Raw genomic sequence first — 15,973 nt, 5'->3', positions numbered from 1 at the left:
ATCATTTCATTCATCCATCCACACCCCCTTTTTCCCATTTTTGCACATGGGGGTTAGGGTGTCACTTCATTAGTGACAATCATCTGGAGCCAAGGTTTACTCACATGACCACAATAAAACCTCCTTCTGAGGGGAACAATTATGTATTCTCTTCCAAAAGTTATACGAAGTGATGTGGGATGTCAGGGAGATTAGAAGTATCAGCCAACAACAGTGCACAGATCTCTCAAGTCTTACAGAAATGCAATGGAAAATATAAGAGGAGTGAGAACCTTGAGAGCTGAAAGTAAGAGATTTGCAAATGATAAACACTGAGAGCTAAAAACCAAGAGATTACCAAAATACTATATCAGATGCAATGAAGGCAAGCCAAACTGGGAAATTGTGAAAAGAGGTCCAAGAGACAAAACATTTGTACTATAGGCATCAAAATAATGTATAGATTACAGTGATCTAGATTCCTTCCTACTACTAGATCCACTAAGGGAAAGATTTAATCTACAAAAATCATAGTAGACCTACTACGAGAAAGATTTCATCCACAAAAAAAAAGCTGAATGGTGAGCAAATTCATAATACTGAGAAGAGTATATATATATATATATATATATATATATATATATATACACTTTGTAATCTCAAAATACTAAAATGTCGAATTTCAGTATCTCGAGAGCAAAGTGTCGAATCTGCAGATGCGCAAAACTGCAGAATATCGAACCCGCAGTACTGACAGCACGTTAGGTAAGTGTGGTGTTTTTAAGGGTTTTGGGGAGTGTTTGTGAGTGTGTCGAGGAGTATTAGGTGTGGGTTAGGGTACATGGATGAGAGTGTGAGTGTGTCAGTGTTGAGAGTGGTGGGGTTTGTATCTGTGTGATGTGTGTTAGTGCGAGGGGGGTGTGGAATGTATTTTGGTGGGATTTGTGTGTGTTGGTGTTTAGTGCGACCTCGGAGTTAGTATATACAAGTAGGGGGTGGGGGTGCATGGGGGGCTTGCCCCCCTGCTTATAGTAAGTGTGTATGTGTGTGCTTGTGTTGTGCAGAGGTAGGTGTAGTTGTGTTTGTGCTTTAACGGTCATGGTTTTGGGTTTCGCAGCTTTGGTTTTGTTTTTTTGGTGTCTCAGCTTTATAGTCTCGAAATACTGAACTTCGATATTTCAGTATTTCGAGATTATAAAGTGAATCCGTATATCAATATATATATATATATATATATATATATATATATATATATGGTTCTGCTGTGTTTTACCAAATGTATGCTTGTCTGACAAATGCAGGGGTGTGATTTAATGTCAGTGGTATGAATGGCCAAATGGTGGATTTGTCGATGGTATGGAATATTGATACAGCTAAGTGGAGTTGGGGGAGGTAAGAATGTGTGTGTATGTGTGTATGTGAGTTAGGGTTAGGATTGGGGATGAGTAGGGTTGCAAAATTTACATGTCAAAAATTCTGTTCATGTATGTGAAACAAAATCAGTGTAATTTTAATGGTACCTGTCATGCAAAATTTTTCTTAATAATATTTGACAGAGATGATCAAGCGATTATTATGATAAAGTAGGTTTTACAATATCTGTGCTACTGTATTGTACAGTATAGCTTATGGTTATACATTTGTGAAATGTATTTCTGTATAATGGTCTAAATACTTTTTGCTTTTGTTCAAGTCTGTCAGTGCAGGACTTTTAATGGGGACTGTGATGCCTGTGTCCTGGCCCAGTAATCAAGGAGCCTCAATCCTCACCACTAACACCAGAGAGGGCATCTCATATATGAGGAAAGGTAACAAATACACACAGTAAAATGCAATTTCCTTTAAGAGCACATAGAGATCACAGTCAGTCCGGGGCTGGTCGCTCCCCTGCTCCCCAGGTCCCCAATAAGATTCTCCACTGGCACAGCTATAGGGTCCAGATCTCAGCCTAGTGGGCAAGCTAAAATCTCCAGCATCCTCTCTGTCCAACCAGTGCTTCATGTCCCTGCCCAAGTAGCTGACACACACACACTTTGAGATAAGAGTTTACACAACCACACATACACTTCTGGGGAAGGCTGGTAGAGATTCTCCAGCTATGCCCCTTTTTACCCAGATTATACAGTACTACCAGCTGCCACCACCCACTAATAATTATTAGCTACTCAAAGGCCCTTAAAGGGGTGTCCAATTATTACTGTGCAACATTATTATCCAATTGGTAGATGTGACTAAACAGACAAAGCTTATTTGGAGTGATCTGGGCAGTAAACTCTTTAAATATGGAATGTACTCTAGAGCTTAACTTATCTCTACACAAAACAAGCCACAGTTAAAAGATTTAAAAATATTTAATAACAAATAATTAAAACCACAAAACAATACTTTCTACTACACAGTGCTAGTCAAATGTTCAGGGATCACACAGAAATACTTAAAATAAATTAGTAGTATAGTTCTGACATCACAGAAAAACACAGTTTAGTCTAAACTTTCTAATTCCTAGCTATTGCTACAAGAAAACACACTTCTAAAATAACTTACTTACATAGAGCAACAGGCAGTGATGTGAGTTGGATAGTCAGACAAAAATGCTTAATACCATCTGATTCTCTGGTTAAATTGCTATTGCAGTTCTGATAAACATTACATCATCTTTTGCACTTTCCTGGTGTTCCCAGGCTGACAGAAACTGCATTTACATTATTTTACACTTAGAGCAATAAAGGACATTCCACATGTAAATTCTGGTCATTAACTTTAGCCTTAAAATGATAGGCAGGAAGCCTTCATCTAGCCCAGCTGGAGCTGACTTTAGATCAAAGGTCACAACATGCTTTTACTGGGTCAGAAGAGAGCACTGTTGCCACATTTTTCTAAAATATTTTTTTTTCATTTAAGAAGCAAGCCTGCATTTCAACATTTCACAGTATTTACAAATGATAGAATTATGTACCAAATTCTATTTGACTAGGTTGGCAGCCTTCACGCATCTCTACCAGTCTTTGCATTTCTCCCCCCTGGAGAACTCAAGGTAGTTTTTCAAGTGACCCTTAAGAAACACCACTTGAGAGGGTTAGGTCTATCTGAGTGTACCTCACCCCATTTGCTGTCTTGAGAGCCCATCTGCATTGGCATTGCTACACCCACTGCTGTGCTGCACTGACATATATGCTTGCAACCCCAGTCTCCATCATAGCAAATTTGTATTTTGCTGACTGGCTCTGTTTAACCATGTTAGAGGGGTGTGATCTATCATAACAGTGAACTTCCTTCCATACAGATAAGGCTGAAGTTTCTGCAGTGCCCACACTATGGCTAGGCATTCCTTTTCTACAGCTGCATAGCATTCCTCCCTGGGTTGGAGCCTATGACTGAGATAAACTACTGGGTGCTCTTCCCCCTCTGAAAACATCTGGCTAAGTACAGCTCCCACCCCATGGTTTGAAGCATCCACCTGCACAACAAATTATTTGCTGTGATATGGAATGGCTAACACAGGGGGTCCTCCCAAAGCTTCTTTAAGCTTCTGGAATGGCTGCTCACATGCTGGGGTCCACACTACCTTATCTGGCTGTTTCTTCCTTGTTAGGTCTCTGAGAGGAGCAGCTATGGTACTATAACTGGTGACGGACATTCTGTAGTACCCTGCTGTCCCTAAAAATGCCCTCACCTGCTTTTTAGTAACAGGTGCAGGCCATGCCTGAATAGCTTCCACTTTGGCAGGATCTGGCCTTATCTTACCACTCCCCACTCTATGTCCTAGGTAGGAGACCTCTGTCATACCCATCTGACATTTGCTTGGCTTAATGGTCAACCCTGCCCTGTGTCATCTTCCCAGCACCTCCCTGACATGCTGAAGCTGCTCTGGCCAGGAATGGCTGTAGATGGCAATATTATCTAGGTAAGCAAGGGCAAACCCTCCTGCTTCTGCTAGGATATTATCTACCAGCCTCTGGAAAGTCACTTGGGCATTCTTCATCCCAAAGAGCATCTTTGTGAACTCATGCAAGCCAAAAGGAGTCGCAAAGGCTGACTTCTCTTTAGAACTGGGAGTCAAGGGCACCTGCCAGTAACCCTTGGTAAGATCAATGGTTGTAAGATACTTAGCTCCATCCAACTGCTCTAGGGTCTCATCTGTACTAGGCATGGGGTAAGCATCCGACTCTGTGTGACTATTTAATTTCCTGTAGTCCACACAGAACCTGGAGCTGCCATCCTTCTTTGGCACCAGCACCACTGGGGAGGCCCAGGGTCTGTTGGACTCTTGAATTACCCCTAGTTCCAACATATCCTGTACCTCCGCCCTCAGAGTCTGTTTGACTCTTTCAGGCACTCTATAAGGGGCCTGCCTTAATAGGTCTTTGGTGTCCTGTTTCCACCTGGTGCTGCACTAGGTCGGTGTACCCTGGTTTCCCAGAGAACATGTCCCCAAATTTCTGGAACACTGCTCAGATTTCTCAAACCTGGGTAGGAGATAGCTACTAGGACATTGCTACCTCTTCCACTGAGGTGTCAGCCCAAGCCTCACTGAGGAGATCAGTCCCCAGCTCTCCCTCAGACTCTTCCTGCAATCCACTGTAAATGCTCAGCACAAGGGTCTCCCTATCATGGTAAGGTTTCATCATGTTAACATGGTACAATTTGTGCCCCTGCCATCTGCCTAGCAGTTCCACCATGTAGTTAACATCACTTACCTTTCTTACCACCTTGTAGGAACCCTCCCAAGCTGCTTACAGCTTGATGTGTCTGACAGGAATGAGAACCATTATCTGCTGCCCCACAGCATACTCTCTAGCTTGAGCATTCCTGTCATAACACACCTTTATCTCTTGTTGGGCTTTTACCAAGTTCTCCTGGGCCAAGCTCATGAGTTTCCTGAGCCTTGTCCTGATGTTTAGGACATATGCCACAACAGACTCCTTGTGAGACTCGCACTCACCTTCCCACTCATCTTGAATTAAATCTAGAGGTCCCCTCACCCTATGCCCATACAGCAACTCAAAGGGTGAAAAACCTGTGGATTCCTAGAGAACCTCTCTATAAGCAAACAACAGATGGAGCAAATATTTGTCCCAGTCCCTCTTAAACTGATCTGCAAATGCCCGTAGCATGGACTTGATTGTAGAGTTTAACCTCTCAACAATATCATTAGTATGGGGATGGTAGGGGGTGGTCTTCATGTGAGTCACCACACAGGACTTCCACAGGCAAGCCAGCAGGTCTGACATGAAATTGGCACCTCTGTCAGTCAGTATTTCTTTTGGGAAACCTACCCTTCTGAAAATCTCTAACAAAGCATTTGCCACCTCCTCTGCCTCAATGGAGGAAAAAACCACGTCCTCAGGGTATTGTGTAGCATAATCCACTACCACTAGGATATACTTTTTCCTGTGGAAATTGGGGTACTCAGGGGACCCACAATATCCATAGCTACCCTCTGAAATGACTCTTCTATCACAGGCAAAGGCATCAAAGGAGCTCTCACCTTGTCTCCTGCCTTGTCTACCTTTTGGCACTGCTCACAGGTCCTGCAGTACCCTGTTACATCTCTGGAAATTCCAGGCCAATAGAAGTTCTGCATAATACACCTCTTTGTACATTTTATGCCCATATGGCCAGCAAAGGGAATATCATGGGCTATGGCTAGAAGTGCCAGATGGTAGGCTCTAGGCACTACCAACTGCTGTACTCTCTCACCTTCTAGCCCTCCCTCAGGGGTCCACTCTCTGTATAGTAACCCTTTGTCCCAGTATACAGATTCCCCCTTTTCTTGAGAATCAGGTGCCTCCCTAGCTATCTGCCTCAGGCCTTTCAATGTAGGATCTGAGAGCTGAGCCTGTCTCAACTCTCTCCTTGTAACCCTTCCCAGCTCCCCTTCCACAGGAAGTCTGGCATCCTCTGACAATGGTCCCTCACTGTCAGCCTGGGCACTACTTCTCACCTCTACCTTTGCAGTCACTCTCTTCTAGGGACCATCAGTACCCTCAAGCAGCTGTGGCTCACATTCACTTTCACTGCAACAGAGTAGCTCACTCCCTGAAGTGACAACAGCACCAGTCCTGGCTGCAAGTATGAGTATGTCTGGGGCTCCCCAGGCTACCAGTCTCACATGCTTATCTCCTAGCCTGACCGCATGTAACTGCATAAGCACATGGTGCTGCCTCATCCAAATCCTTCCCTCTCAAGACATCTGCAGGATGGTAGTTTGGTACCCCTGTTGTTCAAGACAACCTACTATTGGCATTTTGTCTGTCCCACTTACTGGCTCCCTCACCTTTGGTTCCCCTCTTTGCCACTGTGGACGTCTGTATGCCACATGTTCCCATTGGTTGCATTCAAAACATTTAACCCTAGCTCCTGGATGTGTAGCTGGACTAGTGGCTTACCCTGCTACTGGAAAAATCTGTTGTGTCAGTCTGTGCTGCCCACCATGGGTTCCTTTAGACCCATGAGCAGTACTGGGGGTCCCCTTTCTGTGCAGGGCTGCCCTACTTGCCAGGTATAGGTCTCCCTTCTTCCCCAACTCATCTGAAGCAGCACATTGTCATCAGCTAACTAGATCCTCATGTCTTCAGGTAAAGTGCTAAGGGCTTGTTCCCTCACCAAAAGGTCTGCCAGCCCTTCAAAAGTGGTGACCTGACATACACTTACCCACGTATGGAAATAATTGCTTAATTCAGCAACATATTTACACGAACTTTCATGCGCTTTGCATCTTTGCTCGTGAAATTTTTTCCTATATGTTTTAGGTGTTAGCTTAAACAGTTCTAAAAGACATTTCTTTACAGCAGTATAATCAAAACATGCAATGTCAGACATTTTAGCTAATACAGTTACAGCTTTACCATGGAGTAAGGGGGTCAGGAACCATACCCAGAGCCCTCGGTCAACTTCATAGTGTTTACATACTCTCTCAAACACATGAATGCAATTGTCAAAATTATCCCCACCTTTAAACTGCCTAAGAAATGTACTGACCTTTTGTGCTTCTGGGGTCCAGTTACTCACTTCCCCATTACCTCAATGACTCTGGCGAAGAGTCAGCATCTCCTTCTCATGCTGCCTCTGCCTCTCTTGTTCCTCAGCTTGCAGATGTAACAGTTTCTCATTCTCCTCAGCCTGCAAACATCACAGTCTCTCATTTGCTTCTAATTCCACATGCCTGGCCTCCAACTCAAGTCTCTTTAGCTCCAGCTAGATTTTTTTGTCCACTGCAGAAAGGTTGAGCTGTCCATTCTCCGAGGGAATTATATCTCCACTGCCAGTCTGATTGTCCTCCTGGTTGCTGTTTTCTGATGCAGCTGTAAGCAAGGCTGCAGTCAGGTCTGCCTTAGTTAGGTTTCCATGCACCAGTCCCCTAGCCTGGCACATCTCTGCCAGCTGGCTCCTTGTCAGCTTCCCATACTCTTCTGCTGACATGCTGCCTGCTCACCCTGACTAACTAAGCTAACAAAAGAAATGCAACAATTGTGATCTGAACTCTGAGTATTTACTGCATGGCTGTTTTAGAGTACAAAACACCTTCAAAGCTCACTGTACACAAGCAACAGGATTCACTCTACCCACAGCACTACAAGCCAATTAGTATTTGCCAACTAATTAATATGTGATGTGGACATCCCACCACTGCCAAACAAATGTGAGGATATCCCAACCACTGCCACCAATTAATATGTGATACCCATGCCTTGGACCAGCAATCAAGGAGCCTCAGTCCTCACCAGTAACACCAGAGAGGGTGTCTCATATATGAGTAAAGGATAACAAATTCACACAAGTAAAATGCAATTTCCCTTAAGAGCACACAGAGATCACAGTCAGTCCAGGGCTGGTCACTCCCTTGCTCCCCAGGTCCCCAATAAGACTCCCCACTGACACAGCTATAAGGTCCAGATCTCAGCCTAGTAGGCAAGATAAAATCTCCAGTACCCTCTCTGTCCAACCAGTGCTTCATGTCCCTGCTCAAGTAGCTGACACACACACACACTTTGAGATAAGAGTTTACACAACCACACAGACACCTCTGGGGAAGGCTGGCATAGGTTCTCCAGCTGTGCTTCTTTTTACCCAAACTATATGGTAGTACCAACTGCCACCACCCACTAATAATTATCAGCTACTCAAAGGCCCTTAAAAGGGTGTCCAATTATTACTGTGCAATATTAGTATCCAATTGGTAGATGTGACTAAACAGTCAAAGTTTATTTGGAGTGACCTGGACAGTAAACTCTATAAATATGCAATGTACTCTAGAGCTTAACTTATCTCAACACAAAACCAGCCACAGTTAAAAGGTTTTAAAATATTTAATAATAATTAAAACCACAAGATAATACTTTCTACTACACAGTGCTAGTCAAAATTCAGAGATCACACAGAAATACTTAAAATAAATCAGTAGTACAGGTCTGACATCACAGAAAAACATTTAGTCTAAACTTTCTAATTCCTAACTATTGCTACAAGAAAACACACTTCTAAAATAACTTACATAGAACAACAGGCAGTGCTGTGAGTTGGATAGTCAGACAAAAATGTTTAATACCTTCTGATTCTCTCTGTTTAAAATTCTCTTGCAGTTCTGATAAATATTACATCATCTTTTACACTTTCCTGGTGTTCCCAGGCTGACGGAAACTGCATTTACATTATTTTACACTTAGAGCAATAAAGGACATTCCATATGTAATTTCTGGTCATTAACTTTAGCCTTAAAACAATAGGAAGGAAGCCTTCATCTAGCCTGGCCGAAGCCAACTTTAGATCAAAGGTCACAACATGGTTTTACTGGGTCACAAGAGAGCACTGTTGCCACATTTTTGTAACATCATTTTTTTCATTTAAGAAGCAAGCCTGCATTTCAACATTTCACAGTATTTACAAATTATAGAATTATGTACCAAATTCTATGTGACTAGGCTGGCAGCCTTCACCCATCTCTACTAGTCTTCATAGGGACTATTTTCTGAAACTCTAGGTTATGCTTATCTAGTATGCAGGAAGATGGGCAACCTATCTTGTCGGCCAATTTATTCTTAACTTTTGTTAAAATATTTAAGTATGTGTAGAAATAATACAGAAAATAAATACTGAATAATATAAACAACATCAGTGTTTTGTTGTTGGGGGAGTACATGAAAAGTGTTAATATGAAGGCGATTATTGCAACAGTTGAGGATGCATATCATCATTTTGATGTACATCTCACCATTATAAAAAGTTAAGACTACTGCTAAGATAAAGGTTACAAATCTCATGTTATTATATTACTAGTGCAAAATGTGCACAAAACACTTCTTGTTAGAAATCCTGTACTTCCACACACCTCTATGTATATTACAACTGCAGTCCTTACAGCATACTGTGAAAGCCAAGCAGCACAAATGTCTGATCCCATCTGCAGCTGTTCCAAAGTAAGTAAAGCCATAACTTCCTCCAAGTTGTAAACTTCTTTTGCTCACTAAAATTGTAAGCCATTTCTTTGCTAACATATCTAGAAATGAGTGGTGACTGATACTTGAACTCATCATCAGGACATGGACTAGTACTTCCACAACCACTCACACCGGTCATAGTAGAGGCAGCCATACAGCAAGCCTTAACTTCACCCTCCACAAAAGTAAAAACTCGTTTGGAAGCCAGAAGAACAAAAGAGCCAAAAAATGACTTCACCTATCAAAGCTACAGCTTGTGGGCACCTGACACAAGTTTCTTAAAGTGGTGTCACATTGGGGAAACCAATTCATTGCCACCCAGGTGTGACAAATTAAAAGTTTTTTCTTTCATTAGAGCTCACAGAAACACTTCTATATATATATATATATATATATATATATATATATATATATATATATATATACCCACACAGTTAATGTATGTGAACATTCCTTCTAGGTCGACAGTACATGCAGGCAACTTTTAGAGTCGTCCCCACTATTCTCCACTGCTTGAAAAAGTCAGCAATTACACAACAGACAAAGTGGGCATAGTTGCTACTGAGTATATTGGAATGCCGTCTTTTATTGCTTTACAGGAACTCCTGATTTGGGCAGTTGTGTCCTGAAAAAAATTTGAATATCCCACTGTTTCAGTGAAAAGAAAAAAATCTAAATATTGTAGCAACTATAATACTGCATTTCAGCAGATGACTTTGACATAAAAGAGTAAACATGGCTACAATTCAGTGGCAGTGAGTCTTGATTTTGGTAATAAAGTGGAAATTGTTTTTTTACATTGGTTGAGAAGATGGCTTGACAAAATGTCACATTTTAGCATAAAATGTGCTTCTATTTGTTGCTCCATGTGAGATGCAAGGATACTAACAGATGAATTTATTTTTTTCTGGAAAATACACTGTCCAGAAAAGGCAGTCTCCATTTTCTGGATAGTGTCCCTTAATTCTGGACAGTCCAGAAGAATTCTGAACAGTTGGCTACCCCAGATTTATTTATTTATTTATTTATTTATTTGCAGTTGGTTTACCTGGATAGTCCATTCAGATGAGTGAACTATGAGTGTTGTGTGTTTGTGCATGAGTTTGTATATTTTAGAGTAAGGGTGAAGGTTAGGTTAGGGGATCGATATTGTGTTTTTTGTGTGTGTTTGAGAATGTTTGTGTCTGAGTCTGTCTTGTGTAATGACAATGTTACACAGGGTTGTTGCTAGCATTTTGGGGAACACCAGCAAGTTTTATGCTGGGGCTCCTACTCAGGAGGATGTAAGGAAGGAAGGACAGTTTCTGTCACACCCCTTCCCAATAAAGCCCCTTCCCTGTCAAGCTCATCCCACCATACTTTTAATGATCAGTGTATAAAAGTGGTAGAACACTCAGATCATTACAAATACTTGGAGGGCCACTATTAGTACATCAAGGCATACACACTGACTGGCATTTAGTACCAATGTTACATTTCAAGCCTCAGTACTACAGCAAGGTAGACACTGTCAGAGAGGCATATGCACAGTACTGGCTGACATTTTGCAGCAATATAACATTAAAGCAAGCCTCTGTACCATGACAAACTGCCACAGAGATACACAAAGACATCCACACAAACTCCCATACACAGGACAGAGATGCCCACACTAGACGAACACAACACTACAACAAGACTGAACAGAGACACCCACAAAATATGAATACAGTAGTACAACAAAACTGAACAGACACCCACAAAAGACAAAAACAGTACGACAGCAAGACTAAAACTCCCATACACAGGACAGACACCCACATTAGACAAAGAGAGCACTACAGCAAGACTGAAATAAGCAAGATGCATTGGACATACTGACCTCACCACACAAGACAGCTACAGACATGCAGAACAGTCAGAATGCAGAGGAACACAAAACAGCCATATTGAAAAGACTACAGACACAGAAGACATGCAGGAGAGAGCCTTAGGGAATTACAGAGAATGACACACACAAACTTAATCCCAAAGAGAATCAGGTGACATTGAACAGCATACAGGGGAGAGACCAGTGTGTCATTTATCTGCAGTGTGCAGCCACACACCCCCAATCTCTCAATCTCTTACCACAAGAAAACTGGACAAAGGCAAAAATAATTGTAGGACAAAGGTATAAAGATCAGGGACATTAAATGCTGCTTTTACACACTGAAAAATATATACATTTGGCAGTATTCTCCACAGCACCTTCTCCCATCTCTTTACTACATAGAACAAGAAATCTGAACAAAAGGTAATGATAGGCCAAAGGCATAAAATCAGGGACATTTCAAACTTAAAAATCTGGACAGTCAACAATAATTTCACAGCACCCACCTCTCAGCCTCTTAGCACAAGAATTCTGGACAATGACAAAAATAATGGCAGGACAAAGGTGTAAAAATCAGGGACACATTTTAAGTCCTGTTTTGCAAACTGAAAAAAGGATATTTATCAATATATCCTACAGCTTCCTCCTCCATCTCTCAGTCACATCGCACAAGAAAAGTAAAGGTAATGGTAGAAAGTACAGTTGTGTAAAATCTTACCATAACAGTAGATGTCCTTGCCTTCACCACTGCAGTATACCTTACAAATGGGATTCCCTGTCATGAAGCCCACAGTCCAGCCAGTTTACCAAAGTCTACAATTGCATTAAGGTATGATGAATGTCACCTGCACACTCCTTGCATGGGGTAGGGCATAAAAGTGACATTCAGGCGTACCATCCTCAGAACTAATTGCCCCAGAGGAACAGCAGTCCAAGGAAAACCAAGGAGAACCTGCACATCCAGGAAGGAAAATAGATCAGGGGGATGGAGGGAGGGAGTGAATACTGCAGCAGTGAAGACAAGGACACCTACCGTTATGGTAAGATTTTACACAACTGTACTATGTCCTAACATTCACCGCTGCAGTATTCTTTACAAATGGGAGAGTGCCAAAGCTCAAGAAGAAACTTGGGAGGATGAAGCAGTAGAGCCCTCCAAGAAGCCATGAAGAATGACAGCAGCAAAACCAGCACTGGCTCTGGAGATACCATCAAACTGGTAATGTTTAGTAAAGGTATGCACAGAAGTCGAGCTAGCAGCTTCAAGAATAGAATTAGTGTCTAACCCTTTGCTAAAAGCACCAGAAGAAGCCACAGCTCTAGTGGAATGAGCCTTTACAGAAGAAGGAAAGCTCTCGCCATGAAAAGTGTAACAAAAGTAAATAGCCTTTGAAAGCCAAGTGGAAATAGTTTGCTTGGAAATGGCCAAACCTAAAGACCTAGGATGAAAGTAAACAAATAAGTGGTCAAATTTTCAGACAGCTTTAGTTTTATCCAAATAAAATCTGAGTTGTCTATACACATCTAAGGTATGCAGCACCCTCTCACTGTCAGATTGCAGACAGGGGAAAAAAGTAGGCAAATTAATATTAAGTGACAACTCATTGACCACCTTGGGCATGAAAGAAGTAAGCAAGGACACCCTGTCCTCATGAAATATCAAAAAAGGTGGACAAGACATAAGGGCTTGCAACTCAGACACCCGTCTGGCAAAAGTAAGAGCTAACAAAAGAACTGGCTTCCAATAACAATGTTGCAAGGAAGCAGAAAAATGAGGATCAAAAGAAGCTTGGGTCTGTTTTTCCAGAACAAAATTAAGATTCCAGGGTGGAGGAACAGGCTTCCTGGGAGGCCTAATATTAAGGATGTGTTTAAGAAATTGGTTAGCCTCAAATCTAGAAGCTAACAGGGGAGTTAAAGGGAGACAAGCAGAAAGAGCTGATAAGTGAGCCTTAAAAGAATAGGCCAAACCAGCATTGAGCAACTCACACAAATAAGAGAGAACCAAAGGAACATCCACAGAAAGTGGGTCCAGGTCATGAGAAAGACACCAAATAGAAAACCTCTTCCAATAAGATAAGTAGGATTTCCTAGTAGTAGGTTTACTGGCCTCCTGCAGGGCCTGCAGCACGTCCTCAGAAAAAAGGTGTCTATGAGGAATCAAAACCCTCTCACCCACAGTGTTAGTTGAAGTGTGGACAGGTGGGGGTGGATGAGAGACCCCTTGTCTTGTGTGAGGAGATCCACCCTGTGGGGTAACTTGTGATGACTGCCCCTGGCTAGATGCAGAAGTAAAGGGAACCAGTGCTGTCACAGCCAAAAGCAAGTCACCAACAATATTTTGGGAGCATCCTGTTGAATCTTGAACAGGACTCTTGGAAATAGAGGGAATGCATTAAGAAACATCCCCTCCCAAGAAAAGGAGAGAGCATCCACCTTCCATACCAGAGGACCTGGGACTCTGGCACAAAACAGAGGAAGCTGTCTGATCAGAGGGGAGGCAAAAATATCTACTTGAGGAGTACCCCACCGGTGAACAATGTCCAGAAATACATCCCTGTGAATCATCCATTCATGGGATTGAGAGAAGGACCTGCTGAGATTGTCTGTCACAACGTTCCAATCTGAAGGAATGTAAACTACCTGAAGAATCACCCAATATTGGATAGCCGGATCCCATATGAGAAGTGCCAGCCTTCATAGACGGTAATATCTCGTACCCCCCTGTTTGTTGATATACCACATGACTGTGGTATTGTCTGTGAATACCTTGAGAGGCCCTGGTGAGAAGAGAGGATGAGAGGTCTGAAGAGCCAGCATAAGAGCCCTCATCTCTTTGATGTTGATGTGCTCCTTCTGCTGATGAAACCACCATACCCCTTGTACCCTCCAGGGAGCCAAACGTTGCTCCCCATCCTACATATGAAGTGTCTGTGAACAGATCCTGAGAGGGAAGAGGAGGCTGAAAAGGGAGCCCTGGATTCAGAGCCAACTGCTGAATCCACCACAGAAGTTCTTTCTTGAGACATGGGAGAAGAGGAACAAGAAAGTCTAGAGGATGTGCATGCTGAAGTCACACTGACTTCATAAGCCATTGGAACTTCCTCATGTGGAGCGTGGCCAGAGGGAGCATCAGAATAGTGGAAGCCATGAACCCCAGAGCTCTCAGAAACTCCCTGGCTGTAATGGAAGTAGGGGAAGAAGAATTTGAAAGAAAGAAATAAGAGTAAATGCCTTTGGATGAGGCAGGGCATTGGCACAGTTTGAAACCTGAAACCCAGAAAAGTATGATCCTGAGAAGGAGTCAGAGAAGACTTTTTGAAGTTTATTGTGAACCCAGAGCTCTGAAGAAGAGAAATGGTAAAATGAAGATTTTGCAAATAGACCTCTGGAGAAGATGCTTGAATCAGCAGGTCATCCAGATAAGGAAAGATTTGGATCCCTTGAAGTCTGCAAAAGGCAATCATGGGAGCGAGGCATTTGGTGAACACCCTTAGGGCAGTAGAAAGGCCAAAGGGCAAAGCACAGAACTGAAAATGTCAGGAAGCAATAGAGAAGCACAAAAATCTCCTGAAAAGAGGATGGATCAGAATATGGAGATAAGCATCCTTGAGGTCCAGAGACACCAGAAAGTTCTGAGGGAGCAAGAGAGGAAAAAGAGACTGAAGGGACAACATCCAAAAGGAAAGCACCTTCAGAAAGGTGTTTAGATGGGAGAGGTCTAGAATAGGTCTCCAAGTATCTTCTTTTCTGGGCACTAGAAACATTCTTGAATAAACCCTTTCCCCCTTTGGGACACAGGCATCTCTTGAATAGTACCCTGAGCAAGAGGTCTGGAATAACCTCCAGGAAAAAAGGAAGCTCCTCCCAAGGAGGCTGAGGAACGCCCATAAAAGGAAGGTGGGAAATCCAGACCATGATGTACCCTTGCAGAATGATTGACAGAACCCAAGAATCCTGGGTGATTTGGAGCCAAACAGTAAGAGAAAGAGAAAGGCGAAGAGAAAGAGGAATATGGCTGGGAGCAGGTGGATAGTTAGACAACACTTGGTTTGTCAGGAAAAGAAAGCTCAAGAATCCCTGCAGTCTGAATGGCCTTAGCAGGAGGAGTCTGTTTACTACCATTTTTACCTTTAGAAGGAGGGCGAGACTGCCTATGAACAAAGGCTAGCTTAGAAGGGTAGTTTCACTGAAATTTAGTCACAGGAGAAGCAGACATGCTTAAGAGCTCCTGTAAAGCCCTCCCTTTGTCTTGAAGAGGATTAAATAAACCAGCAGCTGCTTTACCAAGCAAAAGAGTATTACCCAGAAGAGCATCCAGCAACTTAGCCTTAATATCAGGCAAAGGTTGAAGCCGAAGCCATGAATACCTCCTCAGAACAGAGCCAAAGGCATCACCTAGAATAGGGATCTACTGTATCATAACTACAATTGATAGAATGATGGACTACCTGAGAGGAAGTCCCTAGCAAGGAAAGAGCAGAAGATTTACTCTCAGAGTCTGGAAAATCAGAAAAAATCTGATAAGCCTGAGAAAGAAGAGCCAAGACATACCTAGAGATATGGGTCTGATAATTAATAGCAATAAAAGCTAGGGTAGCTGAAGTATAAACCTTCTTACCCAGTCTATCCATGGTTCTACTGTCCTTGTCAGAAGGCAGTAACTTGGATGAAGGAAGCAACTGAGATGGCTTATCAGAGGCTA

The 15,973-nt window shown here is 42.5% G+C and overlaps 1 protein-coding gene across 1 annotated transcript in view; it reads left to right on the top strand.

Annotated features, from left to right (window-relative positions):
* The window catches only part of LOC122797659 (cytochrome P450 2D15-like), a 685,649-nt gene that overhangs the window by 428,477 nt on the left and 241,199 nt on the right, over positions 1-15,973 (top strand). The window lies entirely within an intron of this gene.

The sequence above is a fragment of the Protopterus annectens genome, chromosome 1.part0 (genome assembly GCF_019279795.1).
Source record: "Protopterus annectens isolate FY-2018-M chromosome 1.part0, PAN1.0, whole genome shotgun sequence".
Classification (NCBI taxonomy): domain Eukaryota; kingdom Metazoa; phylum Chordata; order Ceratodontiformes; family Protopteridae; genus Protopterus; species Protopterus annectens.
Note: the sequence above shows the minus strand (reverse complement) of the source record. Positions and strands in the feature narration are given on the sequence as shown.